This window comes from Pogona vitticeps, chromosome 2 (genome assembly GCF_051106095.1).
Source record: "Pogona vitticeps strain Pit_001003342236 chromosome 2, PviZW2.1, whole genome shotgun sequence".
Lineage (NCBI taxonomy): Eukaryota > Metazoa > Chordata > Lepidosauria > Squamata > Agamidae > Pogona > Pogona vitticeps.
The window spans coordinates 128,175,930-128,192,198 of NC_135784.1; the positions used below are offsets into that span (position 1 = coordinate 128,175,930).

At 41.7% G+C, this 16,269-nt stretch overlaps 1 pseudogene across 1 annotated transcript; it reads left to right on the plus strand.

The window, feature by feature from the left end:
- Positions 1-7,595: 7,595 nt before the first annotated feature.
- Positions 7,596-14,697, plus strand: LOC110084013 (PDZ domain-containing protein GIPC1 pseudogene; annotated as a pseudogene). Its single transcript, XR_013541988.1, has one exon. The product of XR_013541988.1 is annotated as a PDZ domain-containing protein GIPC1 pseudogene (transcript).
- The last annotated feature ends 1,572 nt before the right edge of the window (positions 14,698-16,269 follow it).

The window sequence follows — 16,269 nt, forward strand, 5'->3', positions numbered from 1 at the left end:
ATGAAAATTTAGCCAAGTGGTTAGCAGGTCTAGCAGAAGTGCTACTTTCTCTGATGTTAAAGGAAAGCAAAATAAAAAAGGGCCACCCGGTAAGTAACATAAGGAAATGTATTCAACTAGAAGAAAGTAATGTGTTCATTTATTCATTTTATTTGTGTCCACCCTTTTCTCTACAAAGAAACCTAAGGAGGCTTACAAATATTTAAAAGACATAAGATTAAGACAATTAAAAATAGAACCACAATCACAAAATAAAAACACCAAGAGATAAACATATTACATATTGGAACTACTGAATAAAAACAATTTAAAAGCACATTTGAGAAACAGCACAACCATTAAAAACGTTTTCCTTAGCAGCTTCTGGTTTACTTTAAAAAAAACAAAAACAAAAAAAACCCCAGTCTGCCCAGAAAGAAAGGGCTTTTTGTCTGATGGTGGGAGAACAACATGCAGAAGGCCTCCGCTGTCTTTGTCATCCACTCACAGGGAAGAGAGTTCCACAGCCTGGGAGCAGCCCCTGAAAAGACTTCATCTTGTATCCTCAGAAGTCACAATTTGTGACTGGTGGTGGGACCATGAAGATGGCCCTCCGCTTCTGAATTCACAAATTTCTCAGAAAGAACAAGGAAAAGGCTGTGTGATGCCCAAGATGACATGAATGTAAGAGTAAGGGATACCTTTTATTAAACCACTAAAAATATCCCCACAAAAGCCTGCAATTTGTTTGGTTTTCAGTTTTCAGTTATCTGGTTTAACGTCCTTCCTCTTATTGCCTCATAAGACATAATGTTTGTTCCTCCTCAAAGGGGCAGAGATGTTGCTCCACAGGAATCTCCCAAAATCTGCCATCAAGGTATGCCAGAATCATAGTTCAAAAATACAGTGGACTCTCGACTTACAGATGGCTCGACTTACATACATTTCGAGTTATAGACTTCTCTGGCTGCAAAATTTAGGTTCGACTTGCAGCTGTACAGACCTACAGACTGAGAAAAAAAAACCCAAAATGGAACAAAAACAGCCGGTTATGGGATTAATCGGTTTTCAATGCATTGTAGGTCAATGGAGACTCGACCTACAGACTTTTCGACCTGCAGCCACCATTCCAGTGCGGATTAATTCCGTAAGTAGAGGGTCCACAGTATAGCCTAGTAAATGTCTTCTGTGATGGTGTAATATTCCCTAAGTATCAGGTGATTTGTTTGTTTGTTTGTTTGTTTGTTTGTTTGTTTGTTTGTTTGTTTGTTTGATTGATTGATTGATTGATTGATTGATTGATTGATTGATTGATTGATTGATTGATTGATTGATTGATTGATTGATTGATTGAAAGGGGAGATACACAGGGAAAACTTGGAATGCTGTATCAGGCCGGCCTCTTGGTTGGCATCCCAAGATACCAGTCACAGAACTTTTGTTGTGCCCCAGCACCTAACATCCTCGGGTGAAGGCAAGGAATGCACTTGCAGAATCCAGGGCAATGTATTCTCCCGCTGGTTCACCTTCCAGTTATGCCCATAGCAGGATTTAACTAAATGGTCTTCTGAAAGGTTGTCAGCCTTCTTAAAATATTTGAACAATGGCACAGGAATTCGTACAGTAATTGATTGCAGGCCTAGCCTGCATCCTTAGACATGCAGAAGAGATGCTCTGGGGAAGACCTGCAATCCTCTCTTGAAAACATATTCTGGACTGTTTCAAGCTGAGTAAACATCTTTTCACTCAAGCAAACAAATACAAAAATAAGTGTTGTGAGTGTGGACTCCAAGGGTTTGTTAATTGTTGGCTCTAAGAGTTTCTGGTGCATCTCAGATACGGGTAGGCATGTTGTAGTTTTTCATTGTAAGGAAAAGGCATTCTGTGCATGCCCCTTTTGTTTTGTTTTGCTTTCATACTTCATATGCTTCAGACTTGAACTTTGGACTCCAACAGGATTTTCCAGAGCAGCACTCAGTGGGTCTTGGTTCAGCTGAAGCCCTCCTGACAAAGATAAGCAGTATCGATTTTTTAGAAAAAAATTGGTACCTGCTTCTGCAACTGATTTTCCTCTGAGCATGGGTGCAGGCTTTCCATAAAGCTTTGGCCCACTTGTCCTTACCAGGAAAAATTAACTCAGTGACTGAGGAACAGACTTCTCTTGGACTCTTGTGATAGTGGTTTCTTAATGTGGTTCAGGAATTTTGCATGCAGATGATTTGGCCCGTCAAGATAAACTATGCAAGATTCTTTCCCCTTTCTGTAATAAATAATAATAATAATCATGTGCCAACACAGACTTCGCTGCAATGGTGCTGATTTATTTCTTTGGCTCCTGCTTCTGAAGATATTTAAAATATTCAGCGGGATAATGAAAATCTCACTTTTAATGTTGAGCTGAAGTTTGCCATGGAAGGGTTTTTAATTTTAATAATGACTTTCTGATGAACTCCCGCTCACCCAGCATTCCAACTTGCAGCTGCATTCAAAACACACACAGTGAGCCAAGCATATTTAGGAGTGTAGATCATCTATGCTAATGTAATTATTTTGAGCAGAGCAAAATGAATTGTAAAAAGTTTGGGAGATAGTCCTGGAACACACCCTGTCTTAGAAAAAAAACCTGAGAAAGTGGGACATACATAAAAGTGGGGCATATATGTTTGATTGCAAAGAAATGTATATATATGGTACGTGCCTTTTTTTAAAGTTGCAAAACTGCTTTTTTATGGTTTAGTGTGCATAAAAGTTGGAAAAATGCAAGACTAAAAATGATTTAGCTTTTCATCTTTCACACTGCCTACTCTCAGGCAAGTTGCTCAGAAGAAAGCTCCATTTGGTTTAATGGGTTTCAATTACTATATATAAATATGTACAGGATCACTAGTGTTTTGGGCATAAAGGAATGTCACTGAGGGAAAACTCTGTGTATGTGTGTGTATGAACAATGTCTGTTCATATGTATCGGCATTCTATTTTTAACATATTACTAGCCTGTGTAATTTGGGGGGAGTGAGGAAAAAATTGATAAATTACAATTCATGTACAAAAATGAACTCAGTGTTCTTGTTTACATCTTATCTTACTGTTCCCTATTTTTTGTCTCACAATTTTGCTGTTGTTGTTGTTTTATTGTTTAGTCGTGTCTGACTCTTTGTGACCCCATGGACCAGAGCACGCCAGGCCCTCCTGTCTTCCACTGCCTCCCGGAGTTGGGTTAAATTTATGTTCGTAGCTTTGATGGTACTGTCCAACCGTCTCATCCTCTGTTGTCCCCTTCTCCTCTTGCCCTCACACTTTCCCAACAGCAGGGTCTTTTCCTATGGGAACTAATGCTTTGACATACAAACAAAAAAACAGCCGGATTAATCGGTTTTCAATGCATTCCTATGGGAAATGCTGATTTGACTTACAAACTTTTGACTTACGAACATCTTCTGGGTCGGATTAGGTTCGTAAATCGAGGCACCACTGTAATTATCATCTGGAACACAGAGATAATACAGTAAACTCATCTGCTCTCTCTCTCTCTCTCTCTCTCTCTCTCTCTCTCTCTCTCTCTCTCTCTCTCTGTGTGTGTGTTTGTGTGTGTGTGAGTGAGTGAGTGAGTGAGTGAGTGAGTGAGTGAGTGAGTGAGTGAGTGAATCAACTGTTTATGCTCTGTAATTACTTTTGCGGAGTCATAAGAGTTATACATGGAGTTTGAACTACAAGGGGTCCCGGCCCAGGGCCATATTAACCCATAGCTGGGCCCTTAGGCTTTCAGCTATTTGGGGGCTCCTCTGGTACTTCAGTCTTTCACCCTAACCCTAGGGCAACCACAGCATAAAACAAACAAACAAACAAACAAACAAACAAACAAAAACTTGCAGGTGCCTAGTCCCTGCAGGGCCATTAAGCTTCAGCTTAGTCAGGCTTATGAATAATATGGCCTTGGTTTGCCTCCCCCCCCCCAACTGTAGCGTTGTTGAAGGGAGAAGTGTACTCAGAAGTGGTTTGCCATTCCTTTCTTCTGGGGGCATCCTGGGACTAAGCAGCTTAATCAAGGGCACACAGGCTGACTCTGTTCACTGGAGGCAAAATGGGGGCATTGAACTCCCAACCTCAGGCTCCAAAGCCAAATACCTATCCCACTATCCTATCCAGCCAGCTTTCAACCCAGCATAATTATCTTGAGGTAAAGGTAAAGGTTCCCCTTGACAATTTTTGTCCAGTCGTGTTCAACTCTAGGGGGCGGTGCTCATCCCCGTTTCCAAGCCATAGAGCCAGCGTTTTGTCCGAAGACAATCTTCCGTGGTCACATAGCCAGTGTGACTTAGACACGGAAGGCTGTTACCTTCCCACCGAGGTGGTCCCTATTTATCTACTTGCATTTGCATGCTTTCGAACCGCTAGGTTGGCAGGAGCTGGGACAAGCGACGGGAGCTCACTCTGTCGCATGGATTCGATCTTACGACTGCTGGTCTTCTGACCCTGCAGCACAGGCTTCTGCGGTTTAGCCCGCAGCGCCACCACATCCCTGCATTATCTTGAGGACCTCATAGCAAATTCATTTTACCTGTGTGACATTAGGTTCCCCATGCACAGAGTATTTGAGTCGCAGGTATCTAGAATCTTTATACATTATGTCTAATATTCAGGTACCAAATGTTGACTGGATGGATCACTAGGTGATGCCCTTTGTCTCTGGTGGTGGGCCAAGGAATATCAGGATCAAACTAGGCAGTAGAGCTGTTTTGAAGCCAACATCCTCTGGGTAAGCATCAACGGGTGCTTTAGACTAGTGACCCTGCTGCACCATCATCTCCAATAAATGCTGGTGTACTAAAGTATACAAAGACACACTCACAACTGCTTTATAGCCTAACCATTCATTTAACATACGGTGAAACTTCAGTAAATTTCAAAAACCTTCAACAAACAATTCAGAATTCTCTATTTCTATCTTGTAGGAGTAAATCTTCTTCTGTTTCTTTCCTCTTTCTAAATCCCCCCCCCAAAAAAAAACCCCCACAAAAAACCAAGAAACAAGGATAACAAGAAAAAGGCACTTGTTGCATGGGAAGTCAGTTGCACCAAGTCCAGCTAAAATATTCTGACTTGACTAAAGCTAAAGATTACCTGTCATTACTATGAAGGGCAAGTAAATGCTATTTAAATCAATGGGAGCAACATTAAGCCAGATACCCCAATAAACCAGGTCAAGCTGATCCTATTGACAGCTAACAAAGGTTTAATAAATTATTAACGGCTTTAACAAGGGCCTGATCAATTGTTACAGCCTGTGAGAGTTCTGAACAGACCAACAGTTTAGCATCACTTGGTGCCCTTTGCTCTGTCATGTTGCTTCTAAAACACGGACAGCCCCCCCCCGTGTCTATATGGATGAGCTATGATGAGCGACAAGAACTTGAACTTTTAAACATTTTAGATCTTGAACATTGAAACAACTCAGTCTTGTCACAAGTGGGAAAGAAGAGAGCTTAAAAATAAAAGAGAGAAGGTAAGCCCTAGTTCTCTGGGAAAGTATGGAAGGGAATGGTAGGAAGAATTCCAGCTGGGCCATCAGAGTCTTTAACTAAACAGGAAAGCCCTCAACACAAGCTGCCGTGCACTCCCTGGTACTTCGGAGAAATGTGGTTGCTCAATAATGCATGTGAATAAGAGGCTAGCTATGAAAATGCGTGATGAAATATTTAATACATTAAGTTTGGAATGGAAGGAAAGAGAGTCAGAACTGGAAGAATGTGGGTGCTGGGCTTCCCAGGAGCAGCTGCAAAAGAGCTGGGGCAGAATTAATCCAGCTGGTCAGGAGGGGGAGGAGCCTGGGGCGGAGGGGGATCTGCTGGGATTACTGCTTTGGCAGGTGTGTTCAGCAAGGTTAGTGGGCTGTGGGACAGTGGTCCCAGAAACCCAGTTTGCAGCCATGACTTGTGTGTGAGAGAAAGGATTTCTTGGACCCTCTACAGACAACCAACCACGATTGTCCTTGAAGGAAAAACGACTCTTCAGAGCCCTCCTGAATGCAGCCATGCAAACTGTAAGTGCTCAAGGAGAACGCTCCATCTTGCTAAAGGCAAGGATCTCCATTACCTACTCATAAGCACAGAAGAAAATATTTTTTCGTATGATATCTATTTTAAGTACAGGAAGCTCAAGATCTGAGTAGGTGGGTGTCCCAAATAGAGATGAGGGTATTCATATTCATATATGAATACGAATACCCCCACACAGCTAGACGTAATGAGGGTCCAGCTCCCTGGGGCCAGACTGTCCACTGACATGTCTGCTGCTGCCACTGGCTCTGCTCTCCCTTCCAATCACTCCAGAGTTCGTGGTCGACTCTCCACTCTTGGCAGAAGGAGGGAAGACAAGCCTCCCTACCAGGCTGACGAGTGGATAGCCAACCGCAAGCTCTGGAGCGATTGGAAGGGAGAGTGGAGCCGGTGGCAGCAGCAGACGTGTGAGTGGATGGTCCGCCTTCAGGGGGCTGGACCCTCATTACATCCAACTCTGTGGGGGTATTCGTACACAAATACGAATACCCCCATCTCTAGTCCCAGCCCAACCTTTTGGGAAGAGGTGTTTCCTAAAGCACAAACTGCCACCAGTTTAAGCAAGATGTAATGGCAGAATGGCTTTGACAGGAGACTAGTCAAACCCTTAAGGCTATTCCTGACTACTAGTCATGTTGGAAATATTTTGTGCACACCACACAAGGTGTTATGTAAAATTTCCAGCTATCTGAAGGCAGATGTTGAATTTGTGAATTACTGTCACAGTAATAAAAAGATAACAAAGAGTATTGCTTTGAGCTACATATGATAATACCTGGCCTGCAGAGATGCCTCTTTAGGTCGACATTTATCTTCAAGGAAGACAATATTGATAGGTACCAGTTATTAACCTGGTAATCACTCACCACTTATGCCAAGCAATGCTCAGTCCATGAACATATTGCTAAACCTACTGAGTTGTTCTTGTGCAGTGTTGTATCCTTATATAATTTAATGGTTGCTCTGGATTAATCTTAACCTTCTGGTCATTGTTGATTCTATGACTATATTAAATTCTTAGAAAGAAAGAAAGAAAGAAAGAAAGAAAGAAAGAAAGAAAGAAAGAAAGAAAGAAAGAAAGAAAGAAAGAAAGAAAGAAAGAAAGAAAGAAAGAAAGAAAGAAAGAAAGAAAGAAAGAAAGAAAGAAAGAAAGAAAGAAAGAAAGAAAGAAAGAAAGAAAGAAAGAAAAATCTCCAGCTTATGAATGCGGGATGTTGTGCTGCTTTATCTGTAATTAAAAATACCAGGAAATGGCTGGATAATGCTGCACAAAATAATCCCTGTGCTGCCAGCAGAAAAAATGATTTACATAGCAAAAAACAGCCTGAATGTTGACAACACAATGGCATCACTCAAGATGGTCTACAGCAGTGGTCCCCAACCTTTTCTGAACCATGGACCGGTTGGGGGTGGGGTCCGTGTGCTGGGGGGTGGGGCACCCCCCACTTGTGGGGGCATCAGGTGCACTCACATGCATGCACACATAGGTGGGGCACACTTGCGGGTGGGCAGGGGACACATGCATGCGTGTGGTGGGCCATGCGAGTGGGTGGGGTACATGGGGGAGTGCATGAGGGGGCAGGAAATCTGTTTCTGTGGCCCAGTCCTGCCAGGTTGGGCACCCCAGTCTACAGAATACCCCTTTGTGCTCCCTACATTCACATGTGCCCCAAAACCAGGCCTGACAACTGCTTTGTGTTTGTATGAGCAGTGGTTAACTGATGAAAAAAGGACTCTGTTTCTGTGATTTTCCTTTGCTTGGTGTCTCTTTGTCAATGGTAATGAAGAGGAAGAGGGCAGTAGGAAAAGAAGAAGACCTAACATGAGACAAATTGTCTCAATAAAGAAGTCCACAGTTGTTAGTTAGCAAGACCTAAGCAGCACTTATCAGAAAAAAACTATATTGCTAAATTGGGGTATGTGTGTGTGTGTGATAGGACAAGAGAGCAACCTAACATTAAATGTTGTTCGTTTGCAATATCTAAGCAGAGCTTTTAATTATATGACATTTTGGAGGTCATTAACTTGTAGAATCATCACACATCAAAAGTGATTTTATGGCAGATAACAAAATTGGAGTTTTTCTCTTAACTACCAGACAATTGTATACTGACAATTGGGTGTGATGGTTGAAACTATGACAGGATACAGGCACCAAATCTCTGTTAGCATCAAGTAAGATCATCCCCAACCACAAAGCAGAAAACAGTAATTTCACAGCTTAAAAAGCAAAGCAAAAGGCAAAGTGTGCTGCTTATATACCACCCCATAGTGATTAAAGCACTCTCTGGGCAGTTTATAATTTAACTATTCAAGTTATGTATTGCAATCTCTCCTCCAGAAAACTGGATAGTCAGTTTATTGACCTTGGAAGGATGGAAGGATGAGTCAACCTTGAACTGACTAACTAAATGTGTTGGGATTGAACTCAGATTGTGCAAAATCTTGGCTGCAGTACTGCAGTTTAACCACTGTACCACGAGGTTCCTTAAGTGAGTGAGCTTCTGAAGATTTATCCTCTATTTTTTTAAAAAAAAACTTTTAAAATAATTTTACAATCACAAAATGAATGCCTGCTTGGCTAGGAAGGATCAATGATTTTACCTGTGAGTTGGCTAATTGGGTCCTGACAGACAGGGTCAAGAGTTTAGATTGCCCTGATCTGGATCTAATTTCCCTTTTGGGGACTTGTGTCAGGAGCCTGATCTCAGAAATTTTGACATAATGTTTACTGAAAGCACTCAGGGCTGGGGAAAACACAACTCTCTGTCCTTTTGTAATGCAAAAATACTTTGATTATGCCTTACAAAACTGTATGCTAATTCACTGGAAATATATGGCAAATGTCCCTCTCTAGAATACTATCACTTTCTTCACCATTACTTTCTTTAACGAAATCCAGTTTTTAACTCTTCAAAGAAAACCTGTCTTTTGACTGTTTCTATGGCCTTTAATTTCCCTCCAGATATTTTCCTCCTTGGTCACGAAGCTGCAACAATGTGTGTACTTTGGAACACTCTTGCTGATAAGCATGTTCTACACATACTCAGTCTTATAACAAATTGGCTTCTCCCTCCCTTTTGAAATTTCTTTTTTGAGGATCAGTACTTCAGCCCCTGAAGCCTGGATTCATTCTAAAGGGGGGGGGGAGCAGATGGGACCAACCACTTTCTTTCAAAATAAGCAAGATTGGTCTTTTTGATTTGTAAGGGGTGTTTAGGATCACTGCAGAAGGGAAACAGTTTCACTTTTAAAGAAAAACACAATTAAAAGAGCATTTTTAAAAAAAATCAACATTAATAAGAGAATAGTGACTCTTATATCATGAAAGAGAGACAAGTTTTCACATTGTCTGAACACAATCTTTCTTTCTTTCTTTCTTTCTTTCTTTCTTTCTTTCTTTCTTTCTTTCTTTCTTTCTTTCTTTCTTTCTTTCTTTCTTTCTTTCTTTCTTTCTTTCTTTCTTTCTTTCTTTCTTTCTTTCTTTCTTTCTTTCTTTCTTTCGTGCCCTGTCCTGTCCCGTCCCGTCCCGTCCTGAACTGTCCTACAACACCTCCAAGAATATTTATTTCAAACTATTGATTTCTAAAAGACTTTGTGCTTTGACTAAGGCAACCCATTCCTTCCTATATTTGTTATCCTTTACTCTGTGTGCAGAGTAACCCGCTTTGATTAGTAGAAAACGGCTACAAATTGATTTTAGAGATCATATTCCAAAGGATAATTTCTTCATTCATGATGAAAGAAATGAATTGATTGACCAAGTATTATCAAGGCCAATAAAACCCCCTCTTCTTACATTATAATTCTTGTGTTGTTGCTTGTACTTGCAAGAATCGTATCTTTCCAGCTTGGAGGAGGATGAATTACAGTCACAAAATGAGGACCTGTCACTTCTATACCAGCTCAAAGCAATAATCCCTTTAATCTACTGTGGCAAGTAGCTATATTAAGTGCTTGTGGATAATATATGTACATTAAAAGGGATGAGCTAGACCACACCAAAGTCCACCATTTCAGTTCTCTAATACAGTCCACTCTGTACTGCACTTCGTTCTGCCTGTTTTGAATCTTCAGAGGACATAGATGGCGGTGAAGCATCTGGTGGTCCAGAGCATTCCTGTCATATAACCTGGAGAGATAAAACGAATCAGTGTTTCGTTTAGTTAAGCCTGAAGCTCACCTAGTTCACATTCCTGAGATAACTAAATGGGGTTTTGACAAGGTTATTCATGAAAGATTTAAAACAGAATGAGTGCTAAACTCATCTGATGGGCAGCAGGAGGAGGAATAAGGTTCAAGTTCACACAAGGAGGTCACTAGAAAAAGAGGTCAATGGTAGTTCACTAACCTCTGCTTTGGTTTGCAGAAGACTTCGTCGGAATGTCTTGGAAGAAAGAGAAGACCTTTTTTTTAAAAAAAATATCTTAATTATTCATTAGATAATTTTTAACGCATTGTACCAAATAGCAATCGGCAGCTGAAAGAAGTTTGATATAAAGGATTTTACTTGGAAAGAAACTTTTGACTGCTGATAAAGTAGGATCCCTTGGAGACTGTGTCCCCATATTCACTAACTGAACTGGTTTAGGGTAGAAAAGCAGCTGGCAGTTTCAAGGTATCACCTGTGCTGGCAATCATAGTATTTTTGGAGGTGACCAGCATGTTGGCATCCTGGAATGATGATATGCTAGGTAGCCACTAGATGGCTATCTGTTGTCTGTGTGTTGATTCTTGTATGGGTCACTGCACATACTAATCCAACCAACACAGTAAAAAGCAACACACACACACAGAGGTATCAAAGCACAAGATTTGGATGATTCTAGCAATGTTATTTTTTCTCAGTTTCTTATTTGTTTTGAATTCATTTCATCTCAAGCTCTAAGAAATTTTCATATCACAAAATCTGAATTTCCTAGGTACGAAAAAATGTTTGCATGAATCCTTCTGTGCATGGTGTGTACATTTCAGCATGCTGTTTTATATATATATATTTTCACATGCACACTTTATGCACCCCTTGTTCCCAACATGATTCACTTGTAACATTTCACCAGTACTGCATATTATTTGGACCCACTTTCTCTTAAAATAAAAATGTCTGTACCCATTTTTTTGATTGGAGAAGTATCTGTTATTAAGGATAACTGGTGTACATTAGCCTGGACCTTGGTATAAAAGTGCAAAATTAGGAGTGCATTAAAACACAAACTAAGCAAACATCTTCCCCATCCCTCTACATACTTTCTTATTTACTTCCTGTTCTGAAGAAAGCTTAGGAGTAGCTCTGAGACATGGGGAGCTGACCGTAAGTAAAAACATGCAAGCAGTATCTGAGCAAACAATATGGTTTGTTTGCTGCCTGCTGTGAGATTCGTAACCACAGTCAATCTGTAGTCTTTAAAAAAAAGAGAAATGGTTAGACCAATACAATTAGGAAAGCTAATAGACTCTGTCTTTCTAAAGTCCATTTATGGTTTCCAAGAGCTTAAAAAAACACATCCAGATGACATACAAATACCACTGGTTAGTGATTTGTCTTCCTCATATTGAGGATGGGTTGTGCAGTAGACCAATAAATCAAGTTTTCAGTCTGGAGCTCTTTATGGATCAAGTTCATCTGTTGGGATTGCTGTCAGATCTGGCTCTTCTTTAGAACCTCAATAACATCTGAAGCATGAAAAGTTTCCAGGTCTGTGAGATTGGATATATAAAGATTAGACTTCCAGTACTCATGTCATGTCCATTCATACCAGCAGACAGGCTGCTTCGGCTGTCCTGTAGAAAGTGTCTGGAAAACTGCATGGTTGGAATGCATAGGTAGAAATTATCACTCCTGGTCCAGTTTAAGAGACATAGGATTTTTCCTTTCAATTTCTCTGAGCAAACCAGGAAGCTCAGAAAGAAGTACAGGAGGACCCCTCAGATCCACTTTACCATATATATCATAGTAAAAAAAAAAGGGGGGGGGGACAGAAAAAAAACTAGAGACCAAATTGCTAACATGGGGCAGGACTGGATGAATCCCAAGCCAGAATTCAGATTGCCAGAATAAATATCAACAACCTCCGATATGCAGATGATACCACTCTGATGGCGGAAAGTAAGGAGGAATTAAAGAACGTCTTAATGGGAGTGAAAGAGGAGAGTGCAAAAAATGGTCTGAAGCTCAACATCAATAAAACTAAGAGCATGGCCACTGGTCCCATCACCTCCTGGCAAATAGAAGGGGAAGATATAGAGACAGTGACAGATTTTACTTTCTTGGGCTCCATGATCACTGCAGATGGTGACAGCAGCCCCGAAATTAAAAGACGCCTTCTTCTTGGGAGGAAAGCAATGACAAAGGTCCGGCAAAGGTCTGCATAGTCATCACCTTGCCGACAAAGGTCTGCATAGTCAAAGCTATAGTTTTCCCAGTAGCGATGTATGGAAGTGAGAGCTGGACCGTAAAGAAGGCTGACTGCTGAAGAATGGATGCTTTTGAACTGTGGTGCTGGAGGAGGCTCTTGAGAGTCCCCTGGATTGCAAGGAGAACAAACCTATTTGTTCTGAGGGAAATCAAGCCTGAGTGCTCACTGGAAAGACAGATCCTGAAGCTGAGGCTCCAATACTTTGGCCATCTCATGAGAATAGAAGACTCCCTGGAAAAGGCCCTGGTGTTGGGAAATTGTGAAGGCAAGAGGAGAAGGGGACGTCAGAGGATGAGATGGCTGGACAGAGTCACCAGATTGATGAACATGACTTTGACCCAGCTCCGGGAGGCAGTGGAAGACAGGAGGACCTGGCGTGCTCTGGTTCATGGGATCACAAATAGTTGGACATGACTTAATGACTAAACAACAGAAAAATAGTTTTCACATGCATTACCAGAACTGGGTTCTAGAGGTCGCCAGAGACCATGCCATGTATTCCCCACTAACAAGTATTCATTAGCATGGCCTCCGGCTTCCTCTAGTGATAATAGGGTTTTTTTTCTGGGGTTCTTTGTTTTGTTCTTTAAAATATTTTTAATATTTTCTGACCATGGATAAGTGGGACCACAAATACCGATCACACAGATACATGAGTCCTACTGTACATGGGGAAAAGTTATTGTTTGGTTAGAAAGAAATTAGAGATAGGTCCAGATAGGCGGGGTATAAATCAAATAAATAAATAAATAAGATACGAAGTTGTGAGTTCATTATTGACTCAAATATGGAAAAAAAGGGGGGGGAGATTATAAATTCAGACAAAATTTAAAGAGCCATGATCTGTTTAGATGTTCACAACAAGCTTAGTTTGCTTACTCTGATATTGCTACAGTACAATTTCCTGGACCAGCAAAGAGCTGAATTGAGTACAGATTTGGGTAAGCAGCAATTCAGATGGCACAGGACGTAGCATCTGTCCATTTTAAGTTGTTTCCCTCTAACTATTTATGCCTATGGATGTAATTTCGAGGACCCACTTTTTTTTCTGAATGAGAGTGTTGGCTATGTGGTGAGCAATCAGTGAGGGGTGTGTGTGCAGGATGAGTAGGATTGGGAAATTGGAAAAATCCTGTAGAAGTCAGTTTCTGTGCCAGAACTGGCTAAGATATTTAAACTACATGGAGCTAAATCCAGTTGTTATATACCAGTAAATGAGAGGATTGAGGGATGGGCCTGGTGAGGAAATGGATAAAGTTTTATAGGTATATCAGGTGACTGACCCTCACTGCTGCCTGGTCATTTCTCCCTCATGCTGCTTGGAAGAAGTCATTGGAAGAAGGCCTCTCTGCTGGTGGAGAATGAAGAAGTTGAGCTGCCGGGGGTGGTAGTGGTTTGGCAGTGTGGCAGCCGGGCCTCCGCTTCTCCACCTTGCCTGGTATTCCACACTCAGCTTGCCCATGGAAGTTGTACTAACCAGACTGATGGCCTCATCAATGTGAAGGACCTGTGCAAGAAAAACTGCAGAGGTCTTTAACATCTCACCAGCTGAGGTGATGTTCTGTACCTTAAATACCCACAAAGTGGACAGGGACAAATTGTTGGGCGGCCAGATTGGCCTGGAAGACTTTATCTTTGCCCATACAAAAGGCCAGAGGAAGGCAGCCTTTTTGTGTTCACATCTGAGGAGGCTCTTGGTTTGATCATTACTGACAAGAGTGCTGGCTATGTTTTCATCAAGAGGATCAAAGAAGGAAGTATTAGTGACTGGATCAAAGTCATCAAACATGGGGGGGGATGATAAAAGCCATCAGTGTTCAGAGTCTCCTCAGCTGTAGGCATGATGAGGTTGCCAAAATGCTGAACGATTTGCCCAGAATTTTCACACTGAAACTCACTGTGCCCCAGAAGGCTTTTGATAGGATCAGTCAGAGGTCTACATGAGGCAAACATGGCAGGAGTGCTCAGCTTGGCACAGGGAGGGGTACTCTGAAGCTTCGGGCCAAGGGGCCAGCCACTGTGAGGAACAGCCATGAGCATTTGAGGGAAAAGTTACTGAGAAGGTTGGTGATCTTCTGGAGAGCTATATGGGCATCTGTGACACAGAACTTGCTGTTGCCATGAGTTTGATCCGGATCAGTTAGCTGAGGCCCTGGGTGAGTAGCCGGGTGACTTTTTCCTTCCCTCACAAGTTTCTTTTTAATGTCTGGGGAGCTTTTAGTGATGCCAAAGTTGGGTGCTACTAGGATTCTGTGCTCAGCTGAACCCTGTAGGCAGGACTTTTGAGCAAGCCACTGGTGGGCCTGGCACACCACTGTGTCCTCCCTTTGATGGGGGCCAGCCACCTTTTTTTTGTAGGGGCTGCAGAGCTCCAGAAGCAATAGGTAACCTGCATAAGTGGCTGGAGTAATAATAATAATTTATTTGTATGACCAACAGATCAGATATCAGTGGCTGGAGTGTAAAACGAATGGGGCCAGGATCTCTGTTGCTATCTCCCTCCCATACCCCCCAATGCCTCCACAGGGAAGATTCATCATCCCTCTGTGCCACCAAAGGGGTGAGAGCAGATCCACACATTGTATATAACATTGACACAACATGCCCCATTCATTCAGTGGGTCTGCTCTAGATGGGACTAACAACAGAATTGAAAAACGAATCACAATTTCATGGGCTGTGGAGAAAGGGCAGAAGTCACAGGATATTTAACCAGTTTTGAGGATAAGTGCCCAGCGTAGATAATAATGGAGTAAAGGAAATATCACCCATGACACTAAAAACACTTAAATCCAAGCTCTCATTTCAAGGCCAACAAAAGACCCCAAAATGAAGCCTGTCATGTTAAAAAGATGTAATTTAGAAGGCCCTCTGACACAGAAAAAGGCACCGAATCTTCTTCCATTCTTGAACAATTGGCAAGGCTTTTCCTTCTCAAAATTCAGTTAGTTTTGCATATTCCATTTGGTCTTGTGCAGGCTGCATTGTAGGCAGCGTCTAGTGTCTGGTACAGCTCTTGATAAGAGTTGCTGCCCTTGAAGCTGCCCCCGAGTTTGTATAAACCATCTGAACTTCTTGTTAGTCTTTGCCCATCCTCCCTGATAAGAAATTGATTTTCTATTGAGGGCTATCATTGAACTGTGATCTTCCCAAACATAGAAGCAGCTGAGAAATGCCATGAGTCCATTCCTGTTAATTTCAAACTCGAACATACCTTGTCTCATAGACAGGGCTTTTGATGTAGGGGATCTGTCCGGAAAGCTTCCTAAGGCTTTATAATATCGTTACCACTGGCTCTCATTTGCATTGCATGTTAAGTACATCCACAGTGCTTAAAAGGGGGCATAAAGTAAACCAGTCCTGGCTCATATTCTACATATCATCCAATCCAGAGCGCTTAATGTCATAGGTATCAACAACTTTAAACAAAAGTAGCTCTAATTATTGGATCACAACTAATAGTTTCATTGCTTAGTGTTATTCAGTACAACTGCGGAACACTAGGTTTCCTCACAATTAGAAGGATATCAGCATATATCTCTCTATCCCTCTGTTTGTCAATTTATTTGTGTTTTTAGCAATACTCGCTGACCTTTTAAAGGCAGACAGAATTCCAATTTCTGTTGGGTTTTAGTCATTTGATTTGACAGTGAGAAGTCTGCAACCCGCCACTCTTTGTGCTGCTGGCTGGCTTCTGATTTTATGAATACAGGGCAGCCGTGGCAAAACTGTGAAGCAAACCCCTTGGCAATCTTTAGTTTTAAACATCCTCATGTTTAAAGGTCACAAACAGGTTGCTTGCTCAGCACTGCCCTCTG